Here is a 14,407-nt window from a genome sequence, read left to right on the forward strand (position 1 = left end):
CTTTATTATTTTAGTTAGGTCAGGGTGTGACATGGGTATTTATGTGGGTTTTGTAGTGTCCAGGGTGATTGTAAGGTTTAGGGGGTTTATTTAGAGTAGTTGGGTTTATGTTTAGTATAGTTGTCTAGCAGTGTCTATGTTGTGTGTAGTTGTCTAGGAAAGTCTATGGTTGCCTGAATGGGTTCCCAATTAGAGACAGCTGGTTTCTGTTGTCTCTGATTGGGAGCCATATTTAGGGTAGCCATAGGCTTTAGTTTGTTGTGGGGAATTGTCTATGTCTGAACGTTTGTAGCCTGTGTGTGCACTACGTTTATTAGCTTCACGGTCGTTTATTTGTTTTGTTAGTTTGTAAGTGTTTTGTTTCGTTTTGCCTTCTTCTATAATAAAAGGAAGATGGCTTATTTTCCACATGCTGCGTTTTGGTCCGTCTCTCCTCCACACGATCGTGACAGAATTCCCCACCATCATCGGATCAAGCAGCGTGTGCAACAACAACAGGACCCACCTACACTGGACTATTGGAATTGGGAGGAAATTCTGGACCGAGAAATACCAGGAGAATATAACCGCCCCAAAGCTGAGCTGGAGGCAGCGAAGGCAGAGAGGCGGAGATATGAGGAGGCAGCAAGGAGACGTGGCTGGAAGCCTGAAAAGCCTGTGAGTACTACCCAAAAATTTCTTGGGGGGGGGCTAAGAGGTAGTGGGCCAAGGGCAGGTAGGAGACCTGCGCCCACTTCCCAGGCTAACCGTGGAGAGTGGGAGTACGGGCAGATGCCGTGTTACGCAGTAGAGCGCACGGTGTCTCCTGTACGGGTGCATAGCCCAGTGCGGGTTATTCCACCTCCCCGCACTGGTAGGGCTAGATTGGGCATTGAGCCAAATGTTATGAAGCCGGCCCTACATATCTGGCCACCAGTACGTCTCCTTGGGCCGGCTTACATGGCACCAGCCTTACGCATGGTGTCCCCGGTTCGCCTACATAGACCGGTGCGGGTTATTCCACCTCCCCGCACTGGTCGGGCGACGGGGAGCATTCAACCAGGTAAGGTTGGGCAGGCTCGGTGCTCAAGGGAGCCAGTACGCCTGCACGGTCCGGTATTTCCGGCGCCACCTCCCCGCCCAAGCCTAGTACCACCAGTGCCTACACCACGCACCAGGCTTCCAGTGCGTTTTCAGAGCCCTGTTCCTCCTCCACGCACTCTCCCTATGGTGCGTGTCTCCAGCCCAGTGCCTCCAGTTCCGGCACCACGCACTAAGCCACCTGTGCGTCTCCTGAGTCCTGTACACACTGTTATTTCTCCCCGCACTCGTCCTGAGGTGCGTGCCCTCAGTCCGGTACCACGCACCAGGCATATAGTGCGCTTTGAGAACTCAGTGTGCCCTGTTGTTGTTCCCCGCACTAGCCTGAAGGTGCGTATCCTTAGCCAGGTACCTCCAGTTCCGGCACCACGCACCAGGCCTACAGTGCGTCTCAGCCGGCCAGAGTCTGCCGTCTGCCCAACGGTGACTGAACTGCCCGTCTGTATTGAGCCTGCAAAGCCGCCCGTCTGCCATGAGCCTGCAAAGCCGCCCGTCTGCCATGAGCCTACAGAGCCTTCCGCCAGACAGGAGCCGCTAGAGCCTTCCGCCAGACAGGAGCCGCTAAAGCCTTCCGCCAGACAGGATCAGTCTGAGCCATCCGTCTCCTCAGCGCCATCTGAGCCATCCGTCTCCCCAGCGCCGTCTGAGCCATCCGTCTCCCCAGCGCCGTCTGAGCCATCCGTCTCCCCAGCGCCGTCTGAGCCATCCGTCTCCCCAGCGCCGTCTGAGCCATCCGTCTCCCCAGCGCCGTCTGAGCCATCCGTCTCCCCAGCGCCGTCTGAGCCATCCGTCTGTCCCGAGCCGGTAGAGCCGCCCGTCTGTCCCGAGCCGGTAGAGCCGCCCGTCTGTCCAGAGCCGTCAGAGCCGTTAGTCAGTCAGGAGCCGCTAGAGCCATTCGTCAGTCAGGATCTGCCAGAGCCGCCAACCAGACAGGATCTGCCAGAGCCGCCAACCAGACAGGATCTGCCAGAGCCGCCAACCAGACAGGATCTGCCAGAGCCGTCAGTGAGCCATGAGCGTCCAGAGCCGTCAGCCAGCCATGAGCGTCCAGAGCCGTCAGCCAGCCATGAGCGTCCAGAGCCGTCAGCCAGCCATGAGCGTCCAGAGCCGTCAGCCAGTCATGAGCTGTTCCTCAGCCCAGAGCGGCTATTTATCCAGAACTGCCCCTCAGTCCAGAGCTGTCTCTCTGTCCGGAGCTGCCTTTCAGTCCGGAGTTGCCCCTCTATCCTGAGCTACCTCTCTATCCTGAGCTATCCCTCTGTCTTGAGCTATTCCTCTATCCCGGTGCTGCCCCTTGTGTCGATGTTACCCAAAAGATTAAGTGGGGGTAATATGAGGGTGGTCATTTGTAGGGGGAGATATAAGCTGGGATTGACTATGGTGGGGTGGGGACCTCGCCCTGAGCCTGAGCCACCACCGTGGTTAGATGCCCACCCAGACCCTCCCCTAGACTTTGTGCTGGTGCGCCCGGAGTTCGCACCTTAAGGGGGGGGCTATGTCACGCCCTGGCCTTAGTATTCTTTGTTTTCTTTATTATTTTAGTTAGGTCAGGGTGTGACATGGGTATTTATGTGGGTTTTGTAGTGTCCAGGGTGATTGTAAGGTTTAGGGGGTTTATTTAGAGTAGTTGGGTTTATGTTTAGTATAGTTGTCTAGCAGTGTCTATGTTGTGTGTAGTTGTCTAGGAAAGTCTATGGTTGCCTGAATGGGTTCCCAATTAGAGACAGCTGGTTTCTGTTGTCTCTGATTGGGAGCCATATTTAGGGTAGCCTAAATTGTCTATGTCTGAACGTTTGTAGCCTGTGTGTGTGCACTACGTTTATTAGCTTCACGGTCGTTTATTTGTTTTGTTAGTTTGTAAGTGTTTTGTTTCGTTTTGCCTTCTTCTATAATAAAAGGAAGATGGCTTATTTTCCACATGCTGCGTTTTGGTCCGTCTCTCCTCCACACGATCGTGACAGTTTTAGGAGTTTGTGGAGGAGCAACATAATGTTGCACATGTGCCCCAGCTGCGGTGAGTTTGCTTTCATGTGTTCATCTATAGTAAAAACATTTGCTTTGAAATAATCTGCCCCTATATTGTAGTTATACAGATGTAGGACCTTAATAACCTTTTCCTGCAGTGGGCTTAATCAGGGTCACACACAGTGTTTCTTTGTAGTCTTAAGCAAATCTACTTTGAAACAAAAGTATACACCTCACGCACATGGATATGGTCTTAAAAAAGAAGACACCTTTAGCATTTCAGATATAGAGTTGAAACACTTTATTTTTCTTTATTTTTACTATTTTCTACATTGTAGAATAACAGTGAATACATCAAAACTATGAAAGAACACATATGGAATCATGTAGTAACCAAAGAAATGTTAAACAAATCAAAATATATTTTATGTTTAAGATTCTTCAAATAACCACCCTTTGCCTTGATAACAGCTTTGCACACTTTTGGCACACTCTTGGCATAGGAAATATTAGTTATGTGGATTATAATTTACATTTTTGTAGGGGTTGATAGATTTTTCGTTAGGGCAAATCAAGTCTGACATTTCCAAGGGGAAATTACAAACTTTAAAAGCCTTTTTAAAACTAAAATACACTACAAGTTTCTCAGCAACAAACGAGTGATCAAATTAAGATCCTACATTGGTATGGTTTTTCTGAATCCTGCAGTTGTAACATAAAAGGATATCTTAATCTCATGGCATTAATGTATGCTTAAGCTTCTTATGTTGCACATTTGTTACTAAACATTTGTATTTACAGGAGTTACTTTGGAAACCAAGGAACAACCAACTTCTCTCTGAGGCTGGCTGGTATCCGACGTGCTATGGAGGTGAGAGTGTGAATTTACCGCCTTTTGTATTTCATTTGATGTACATTTCTGTACTATTTCTAAATGTACTGTCTTGTTCTCACAGGCTCTGACATCCTCAGACAGTACCTCCCTTAATTACCTCACCCACGCTGGGAGGATGGTATTGAGTGGCCTGTCCGAGCTCAACCAGCAGGTAACCATTCACATAATTGCACAGTATTCATCAGACCAGATATATAGTTCCCACTGGGCACAGACGTCATTTCAGCGTGTAGTTTTTAGTTACATTTGGTTGAGTTGTCAACGAATATGAATTCAATGTGAAATCAATGAAACAAATGTACCATGTCATTGGACTTAGGTTAAAAGTTGGGTGAAAAAAATACTTTTTTCAATTCCAATCAGTTTTCCATGTTGATTCAACATCATCACATTACATTTTTGTTGTTGAAATGACAAGGAAACAACATTGATTCAATCAGTCTTTGCCCAGAGGCTGACATTTAGGAAATAGTGATTCATAAGGTTTAGTTGAAAAGTTCCAATGTCTTACAAGCCAAACAATCAGAGGCCCTCTGAATTACAGACCTGAATCTTTGAGTTTATGATCCAAGTTCTAAGGAATTTTATGATTGTGTTGTTTTGAGGATGTGAGGCAGTTTCAGCAGGCCTACGTGGTTGGACTCCATCTTCAACCTCGATGAGTCCATCTATAAAAGCCCAGTGAGGCTCTCGTGGCAGGTGATGGTGAATCTAGAAATGCAGGTTGACTTCCTCCTGTCCAGCCTGGATTAAGGGTCCCAAACTGAGCTGAGGATCCCAAACACAAAATAAAGTATTTTGCATTTAAACATTATCTGTCCATCTGAAACTAATTTTACATCATGTCAAAACAAATAAAATAAAATTTTATTGGTCACAAACACATGTTTAGCAGATGTTAATGCGAGTGTAGCGAAATGCTTGCGCTTCTAGTTCCGACCGTGCAGTAATATCTAACAAGTAATCTAACAATTTCAAAACAACTACCTTATACACACACAAGTGTAGTTTGGAGGGTACTATGGTGTTAAATGCTGAGCTGTAATCGATGAACAGCATTCTTACATAGGTATTCCTCTTGTCCAGATGGGTTAGGGCAGTGTGCAGTGTGATTGCAATTGCGTCGTCTGTGGACCTATTGGGGCGGTTAACTTATTGGAGTGTGTCTAAGGTGTCAGGTAGGGTGGAGGTGATATGATCCTTGACTAGTCTCTCGAAGCACTTCATGATGACGGAAGTGAGTGCTACGGGGTGATAGTCGTTCAGCTCAGTTACATTAGCTTTCTTGGGAACAGGAAAAATGGTGGCCCTCTTGAAGCATGTGGGAACAGCCGACTGGAATAGGGATTGATTGAATATGTCCGTAAACACACCAGCCAGCTGGTCTGCGCATGCTCTGAGTACGCGGCTAGGGATGCCTTCTGGGCCAGCATCCTTGCGAGGGTTAAAACGTTTAAATGTTTTACTCAAGTTTACTCCGGTGAAGGAGAGCCCGCAGGTTCTGGTAGTGGGCCGTGTCAATGGCACTGTATTGTCCTCAAAGTGAGCAAAGAAGTTGTTTAGTTTGTCTGGGAGCAAGACATCGGTGTCCGACGGGGCTGGTTTTCGTTTTGTAATCCGTGATTGACTGTAGACCCTGCCACATACGTCTCATGTCTGAGCCATTGAATTGCGACTCTACTTTGTCTCTATACTGACGCTTAGCTTGTTTGATTGCCTTGCGTAGGGAATAGCTACACTGTTTGTATTCGGTCATGTTTCCAGGCGCCTTGCCATGATTAAAAGCAGTGGTTTGCGCTTTCAGTTTTGCGCGAATGCTGCCATCAATCCACGGTTTTTGGTTGGGGAAGGTTTTAATAGTCATCGTGGGTACATCACCGACGCACTTGCTAATAAACTCGCTCACCAAATCAGCGTATACATCAATGTTGTTGTCTGAGGCTATCCGGAACACATCCCAGTCCACGTGATCGAAGCAATGTTGAAGCGTAGAATCAGATTGATCGGACCAGTGTTGAACAGACGTGAGCACGGGCGTTTCCTGTTTTAGTTTCTGTCTATACGCTGGGAGGAACAAAATGGAGTCGTGGTCAGATTTGCCGAAAGGAGGGCGAGGGAGGGCTTTGTATGTGTCACGGAAGTTAGAGTAGCAATGATCCAGAATGCTGCCAGCCCGGGTTGCGCATTTGATATGCTGATAAAATTTAGGGAGCCATGTTTTCAGATTAGCTTTGTTAAAATCCCCAGCTACAATAAATGCAGCCTCGGGTTATGTGGTTTCCAGTTTACGTAGAGTCCAATGAAGTTCTTTCAGGGCCGTCGAGGTGTCTGCTTGGGGGAGGATATACACGGCTGTGATTTATAATCAAAGAGAATTCTCTTGGTAGATAATGAGGTCGGCATTTGATTGTAATGAATTCTAGGTCAGGTTTGAGTTCCTATATGTTATGATCACACCACGACTCCTTAATCATAAAGCATACACCCCCGCCCTTCTTCTTACCAGAGAGATGTTTGTTTCTGTCGGCGCGATGCGTGAAGAAACCGGGTGGCTGTACCGACTCTGATAACGTATCCCGAGAGTGCCATGTTTCTGTGAAATAGAGAATGTTACAATCTCTGATGTATCTCTGGTAGGCAACCCTTGCTCCAATTTCGTCTACCTTGTTGTCAAGAGACTGGACATTGCCGAGTAGTAAACTCGGGAGCGGTGAGCAATGTGCCCGTCTACGGAGCCTGACCAGAAGACCGCTCCGTCTGCCCCTTCTTTGGCTTTGTTGTTTTGGGTCGCCTACTGGGATCCGATCCATTGTCCTAGGTGGTGGTCCAAACAGAGGATCCGCTTCGGGAAAGTCGTATTCCTGGTCGTATTATTCCCAATCAATGTGCAAGTTTATCAAGAAGTCACAAGATCAGAAACACGGTCATCTGAAGGTACTTGATGTCTACTATCATACTATAAGACTAAAGGACATTAGGTAACACTACTTTTCAGACAAGGCATGAAAGCTATGTCATAAAGCTTTCTTTGTTATAATCATGACAAAACATTTTGTGACTTGAAGGATATTATTTGAGAGAACAGTTTCCTTCACTTTGCCTCATAGGCAAGCAGCAAATATTTTTAAGTGTGGACTTTGGGAGAAATAAGGTGAAGAAATGTCAGATAATTTGTATGCTAGTGATATTTTTCTTAACTCTGGAGACAGTCTGCCAGAGTCAACAAGAAACACCTAAATACTGCACAGAATTGGTCGTTTTGTACACAGTTCACTTAGAGAAAAAGTGCTATCTAGACCCTAAAAGGGTTCTTCGGCTGTCCCCATACGAGAACCCTTTGAATAAAACTTTTGGCTCCAGGTAGAACCTTTTTGGGTTCCATGTTCTCCCTGGAACCAAAAAGGGTTCTTCAAAAAGTTCTCATATGGGGACAGCCAAAGATCTCTTTTGGAACCCTTTCTTCTAAGAGTGTAGGCTACACACCTCAAACATTGTTTTTAAATGATTACAAGAAAAGAGATTTGAGAACACAATACACTGTGATCCAATATTATTTTTAGACATGTTCATTCACATCGTCAGGCATGTTTTATAGATTGCCCTGTGGCTAGAACATTTTTTTGTTCATCTGGTGCCATCAAGAAAAAGTAGTACAGCTAAACAGCACAACTACATTGGTATACTGCAGCATTTTAATTATGTAGATTAAGAAGATTACTTGATTGTCACAGAGAAACAAGAGAAATACAGTGAGCTCAAAGTATTTGGACAGTGACAATTGTTGTGTTATTTTGGCTCTATACTCCAGCAATTTGAAATTATATAATGACTATGAGGTTAAAGTGCAGAGTATTTTCATCCATATCGGTCGAACCATTACAAAATTACAGCACTTTTTGTACATAGTCCCCCCATTATAGGGGACCAAAAGTATTTGGACAAATTCACTTACTTCAGAAAGTATTCAACCCCTTTATTTTTTCCACATTTTGTTGTGTTGCAGCCTGAATTTGTAATGGTTTAAATGTAGATTTTTGTGTCACTGGCCTACACACAATACCCCATAAGGTCAAAGTGGAATTATGTTTATAGAAATGTTTTCAAGTTAATAAAAAAATGAAAAAGCTGAAATGTCTTGAGTCAATAAGTATTCAACCACTTTCTTATGGCAAGCCTAAATAAGTTCAGGAGTAAACATTTGCTTAAGAAGTGTCGTGGAAATTCAGTACTGAGAGATTTGGTAATTTCTTCAAACAATCATCTTTATTTAATATTGATTAATTATTGCAATAATGAGGCTGGTCGACCCCCCCCCCCCCCCCCCCCCCCCACCCTTGAGTGTTGGACCAAGTAACCTAACCTTTACACAAATGCAGAGCACTATATATAGCAGACACTAACAATGCTCAGTCATGGTTGGTTCAACCCCCCTCATGCAGACCAAGGACCATCATAAGCCACTCTGGGTTCATCCTGTCGTTATCTGCATGTGGGTTGTTGTCTTAACCCCATCCTGGCTTAGTTTCCCAGAAGCAAGGATGATTTTGAGACAATGAGGGATTTTTCTACTCCTAAGCGATCTCTAGTAAAACAGATTCCTGTCTATGTAATGCAGTCTTTAACTAATTTGTCAGCTCAAGCCATCTCCAGTGACCATACCACCCAGATTAGCTGCAGGGAACTAGAGTGGAGACCATAAAAACACAGACACTAACAGGACAAAAATATCATCCTATTTTTTAAGTATTAATTGCTAACTATTAATATCAAACAAATCAGGTAAATGTGTAATTTGTCTATCACAGAAGTCACATAATAAGTTCCATGTGTGCAATAATGGTGTTTAACATGATTTTTCAATGATTACCTCATCTCTGTACCCTACACATACAATTATCAAATCAAATGTTATTTGTCACATGCGCCGAATACAACAACCTTACAGTGAAATGCTTACTTAAAAGCCCTTAACCAACAATGCAGTTCAAGAAATAAAGTTGATAAAATATTTACTAAATAAACTAACTCAAATCAAATCAATCAAAAAGTAACACAAGAAATGTACATAACAATAACGAAGCTATATACAGGGGGAACCGGCACCGAGTCAATGTGCGGGCTAGTCAAGGTAATTTGTAAAGTGACTATGCATAGATAATAAACAGCGAGTAGCAGCAGTGTAAAAACAAGGTGCGGGGTGGGGGGATCTGGGTGGCCATTTGATTAGTTGTTCAGCAGTCTTATGGCTTGGGGGTAGAAGCTGTTAAGAAGCCTTTTGGTCCTAGACTTGGCGCTCCGGCACTGCTTGCCATGCGGTACCAGAGAGAACAGTCTATGACTGGGCCTTTCTTTGACACCGCCTAATTTATAGGTCCTGGATGTCAGGAACCTTGGCCCCAGTGATGTACTGGGCCATACACACTACCCTCTGTAGCGCCTTACAGTTAGATGCAGAGCAATCGCCATACCAGGCTGTGATGCAACCGGTCAGGATGCTCTCGATGGCGCAGCTCTAGAACCTTTTGAGGATCTGGGGACCCATGTCAAATATTTTCAGTCTCTTGAGGGGGAAAAGGTGTTGTGCCCTCTTCACATCTGTCTTGGTGTGTTTGGATCATGATAGTTTGTTGGTGATGTGGACACCAAGGAACTTGAAACTCTCGACCCGCTCCACTTCAGTCCCGTCGATGTTAATAGGGGCCTGTTCTGCCCGCCATTTCCTGTAGTCCACGATCAGCTCCTTTGTCTTACTCACATTGAGAGAGAAGTTGTTGTCCTGGTACCACACTGCCAGGTCTCTGACCTCTGACCTCCTCCCTATTATCTATAAGGTCCCTCAGTTGAGCAGTGAACTTCAAACACAGATTAAACCACAAAGACCAGGGAGGTTTTCCAATGCCTCGCAAAAAGGGCACCTATTGGTAGATGGGTAAAAAAAAGTAAAAAAGTATCCCTTTGAGCATTGTGAAATTATTAATTACACTTTGGCTGGTGTACCAATACACCCAGTGACTACTAATTAATCGTGAATAATGATGAGTGAGAAAGTTACAGACACACAAATATCATACCCGCAAGACATGCTAACCTCCCACCATTACAATAACGGGGGAGGTTAGCATTTCTGGGGTGTATGATATTTCTCACTCATCATTATTCACGATTCATTCAGAATTATCCATAATCACGGTAGCATCCACATTAATGTAGAAGTGTTTAGAAACATTATATTCTTATCTACAATAAAAGTGACTGCAAAATGACACAATACATTATTTACCATTCATTTCTATTGGGCACAAAATAATCTGAAACACAACCAAAACAAATAGTAAATGCATCCAACAACTTTGTAGAGTCACAAGCTGTGCTATCATTACTGTGTCATTACTGTCATTACTGTCATTACATTATAGTCATTACTGTGCTATCAATATGGGACCAAATACCTTTTACTACTTTAATACACATATGTGAATTGTCCCAATACTTTTGGTCCCCTGAAATGGGGGACTATATACAAAAAGGGCTGTAATTTCTAAAGGGTTAACCCAATATGGATGAAAATACCCTCAAATTAAAGCGGACAGTCTGCCCTTTAACCTCATAGTCTATGTATCATTTAAATCCAAAGTCCTGGAGTACAGAGCCAAGACAACAACAGATTTGTGGCTGTCCCAATACTATTGAAGCTCACTGTATGTGCATGCAATTTATTTTTATGAATACAATACAGTAGTTATCTTCAATGGGTTTGGCCATTGATCTTTTGGCTAAAAGATAAGTCATCATTATCTCTGAGTGCTCTGTCACGTTGCTGTTACAAATATTTCAAATGTCTGAAGTAAAATATAAAGTGATTTTCTTGGAAATATAAAAACAACCACATCAGCGAATTCAAGGTGCTATTAGAAGCAACATTGAGTCCCATTAAATCTCTCACGTAGTCTCCTTGTGTACGATCCGAACATGTTCAAATCAATTTAAACGTAATGTGCAGACAAAAGGGGAACAAGCAATGCACAAGAGGAACACAATTATTTTCTCCTCTTCCTTATCAAATGATGCTATTTTTTGTGCTGTAGCCCCTTGGGAGAACATTTCCATGCAGCCTAAGAGCCATGGAGGGAATTAAGCATTTAACTCCTTCACGGGGATTAGTTTAATTAAGATTTTGAAGTGAGGGTGAAATAGAGAAAACAATAATGTGGAGTTCTGTAGAGTTATGGAGGAGCTCTGCAAACCAACATTCAATGGAGGTCCTGAAGAAAGCATCCTTTCTTCCTAATGTGGTCCGTGACATGGTCACATTAGCCATCACTTGTTTTGCAACTTACGGCTTCTCTCATATACAGTTGAAGTCGGAAGTTTACATACACCGTAGCCAAATATATTTAAACTCAGTTTTTCCACAATTCCTGAAATTTAATCCTAGGAAAAATTCCCTGTCTTAGTTCAGGTAGGATCACCACTTGATTTTAAGAATGTGAAATACGGTCCCGTGTGGCTCAGTTGGTAGAGCATGGCGCTTGCAACGCCAGGGTTGTGGGTTCAATTCCCACGGGGGGACCAGGATGAATATGTATGAACTTTCCAATTTGTAAGTCGCTCTGGATAAGAGCGTCTGCTAAATGACTTAAATGTAAAAATGAAATGGCAGAATAATAGAGAATGATTTACTTCAGCTTGAATTTCTTTCATCACATTCCCAGTGGGTCATAAGTTTACATACACTCAATTAGTATTTGGCAGCATTGCCTTTAAATTGTTTAACTTGGGTCAAACGTTTCGGGTAGCCTTCCACAAGCTTCCCACAATAAGTTGGGTCAATTTTGGCCCATTCCTCCTGACAGATCTGCTGTAACTGAGTCAGGTTTGTAGGCCTGCTTGCTTGCACACGCTTTTTCAGTTTTGCCCACAAATGTTCTATAGGACTGAGGTCTAGGCTTTGTGATGGACACTCCAATAGCTTGACTTTGTTGTCCTTTAGCCATTTTGCCACAACTTTGGAAGTATGCTTGGGGTCATTGTCCATTTGGAAGACCCATTTGCGACCAAGCTTTAACTTCCTGACTGATGTCTTGAGATGTTGCTTCAATATATCCACATACTTTTCCTACCTCATGATGCCATCTATTTTGTGAAGTACACCAGTCCCTCCTGCAGCAAAGCACCCCCACAACATGATGCTGTCACCCCCTTGCTTCACGGCTGTAATGGTGTTCTTCGGCTTGCAAGTCTCCCACTTTTCCCTCCAAACATAACGATGGTCATTATGGCCAAACAGTTCTATTTTTGTTTCATCAGACCAGAGGACATTTCTCCAAAAAGTACGATCTGTATCCCCATGTGCAGTTGCAAACCGTAGTCTGGCTTTTTTATGGTGGTTTTGGAGCAGTGGCTTCTTCCTTGCTCAGCGGCGATGTCGATATAGGACTCGTTTTACTGTGAATATAGATACTTTTGTACCTGTTTCCTCCAGCATCTTCACAAGGTCCTTTGCTGTTGTTCTGGGATTGATTTGCACTTTTCGCACCAAAGTACGTTCATCTCTAGGAGACTGAACGCATCTCCTTTCTGAGCGGTATGACGGCTGCGTGGTCCCATGGTGTTTATACTTGCGTACTATTGTTTGTACAGATGAACGTGGTACCTTCAGGCGTTTGGAAATTGCTCCCAAGGATGAACCAGACTTGTGGAGCTCTACAATTTTTTTTCTGAGGTCTTGGCTGATTTTCTTTTGATTTTCCCATGATGTCAAGCAAAGAGGCACTGAGTTTGAAGGTAGGCCTTGAAATACATCCACAGGTACACTTCCAATTGACTCAAAATATGTCAATTAGCCTATCAGAAGCTTCTAAAGCCATGACAATTTTCTAGAATTTTCCAAGCTGTTTAAAGGCACAGTCGACTTAGTGTACGTACACTTCTGACCCACTGGAATTGTGATACAGTGAATTGTAAGTGAAATAATCTGTAAACAATTGTTGGAAGAATTACTTGTCATGCACAAAGTAGATGTCCTAACCGACTTGACAAAACTATAGTTTAAGAAATTTGTGGAGTGGTTGAAACACTAGTTTTAATGACTCCAACCTAAGTGTATGTAAACTCCTGACTTTAACTGTATGCAAACAGGGGTTACAGCAGCAGGCAGAAATGACATAATAGAAGCATCTATTACACAGGTTATTGTAGGGTAACCCAAATGTTGCTACAAAAAAAAGCAGTTCTCCCTCGTATAAGTTCGCATTTATTTGATTCTTTTTTTTTTTTTTTATAATATGTTTATTATTTTCCAATAAAAATAAAGTAAAAAAGACAGCAATACAAACAATGACATTCATTGTACTGTTGAATGGGATGGCCAGTTTAGAGGACAAAACAAAAGTTAACTCACACATACACAAAATAAAACAAAATCCTATTAGGTGGTACATGTATAAGAAGACAGCATATAGTCATTACAAGCAGTGTAGTTCAGCCAAAAATAAATATTGAGTGGAGTACAGCACAGAGTAGCAGCAGATCGTCAGCCCAGTTATGAAGCGGGGCTAGACCATTTATCCAGTATCGGCTGCCATATTTTGTAAAACAATGGACTTCTATTGGAGGTGTTGTATCGAATCTTTTCCATATGTATTACATTCCCTAAATCCCGTAACCACATTTCAAAGGTAGGTACAGTCTCCAATTTCCAAAATTGCAATATGAGCCTTTTGGCTAATAGAGTACACAGAGAGACAGCTTTCCCTTCCTGGTTATTCCCATCAACTGTACCAAACAGAGCGATCAATGGGTCTGGGGCTAGAACTCTATCAAAGGCCTTAGATAAGTAATCAAAAATGAGAGCCCAGTAAGCATGTAATTTAGGGCATGTCCAGAATAAGTGGGTCAACGTCCCCTCATCCTGCTTGCACCTCTCACACAGTGGTGAGGTGTCCGGGAATATTTTATGCAGTTTTACTTTTGAGTAGTGTAACCTGTGTATCACCTTAAACTGTACAAGGTTGTGTCTGGCATTCACTGAACTGTGGTTTATATTCCTGAGAGCTTCTATCCAGTCCTCATTTGAGATTTCTGAACCAAGTTCTTGTTCCCAAGCCCTTTTAATGGTGTCTGTGGATACCTCTATGTGGGCCTGTAGCACATCATACAGTCTAGAGACCGACCCTTTTGAATGGGGTTTGACAAGTATCAAGCTATCTAATGTAGGACTATTGGGCTTAATGCCATACTGTGGGATATGTGTCCTTAAGAAATTCCTGATTTGGAGGTATCTGAAAAAATGTGTTGTTGGCATGTTGAACTTTGCCTGTAATTGTTGAAATGAAGCTAACTGACCATCTATGTATAAATTACCAATTGTTGTGAGCCCCTTCTCCCTCCACTGTGAAAACACCACATCATCCAATGCAGGGTGGAAAGCATGATTCAGGCTAATCGGGCTGTCTATGTAAACAGTGG

General features: G+C 43.4%; 1 long non-coding RNA gene and 1 other non-coding gene across 2 annotated transcripts; both read left to right on the forward strand.

Moving 5' to 3' along the window:
• Nucleotides 1-2,867: 2,867 nt before the first annotated feature.
• Nucleotides 2,868-4,749, forward strand: LOC139554302 (uncharacterized). Its single transcript, XR_011670811.1, has 4 exons — nucleotides 2,868-3,094; nucleotides 3,847-3,916; nucleotides 4,002-4,091; nucleotides 4,546-4,749. It is a non-coding gene; the product is annotated as an uncharacterized lncRNA (long non-coding RNA).
• Nucleotides 4,750-11,435: 6,686 nt separating this feature from the next.
• Nucleotides 11,436-11,512, forward strand: trnaa-ugc (transfer RNA alanine (anticodon UGC)). The gene has a single exon. It is a non-coding gene; the product is annotated as a tRNA-Ala (tRNA).
• Nucleotides 11,513-14,407: the final 2,895 nt, after the last annotated feature.

Source organism: Salvelinus alpinus, chromosome 26, assembly GCF_045679555.1.
Source record: "Salvelinus alpinus chromosome 26, SLU_Salpinus.1, whole genome shotgun sequence".
NCBI lineage: Eukaryota > Metazoa > Chordata > Actinopteri > Salmoniformes > Salmonidae > Salvelinus > Salvelinus alpinus.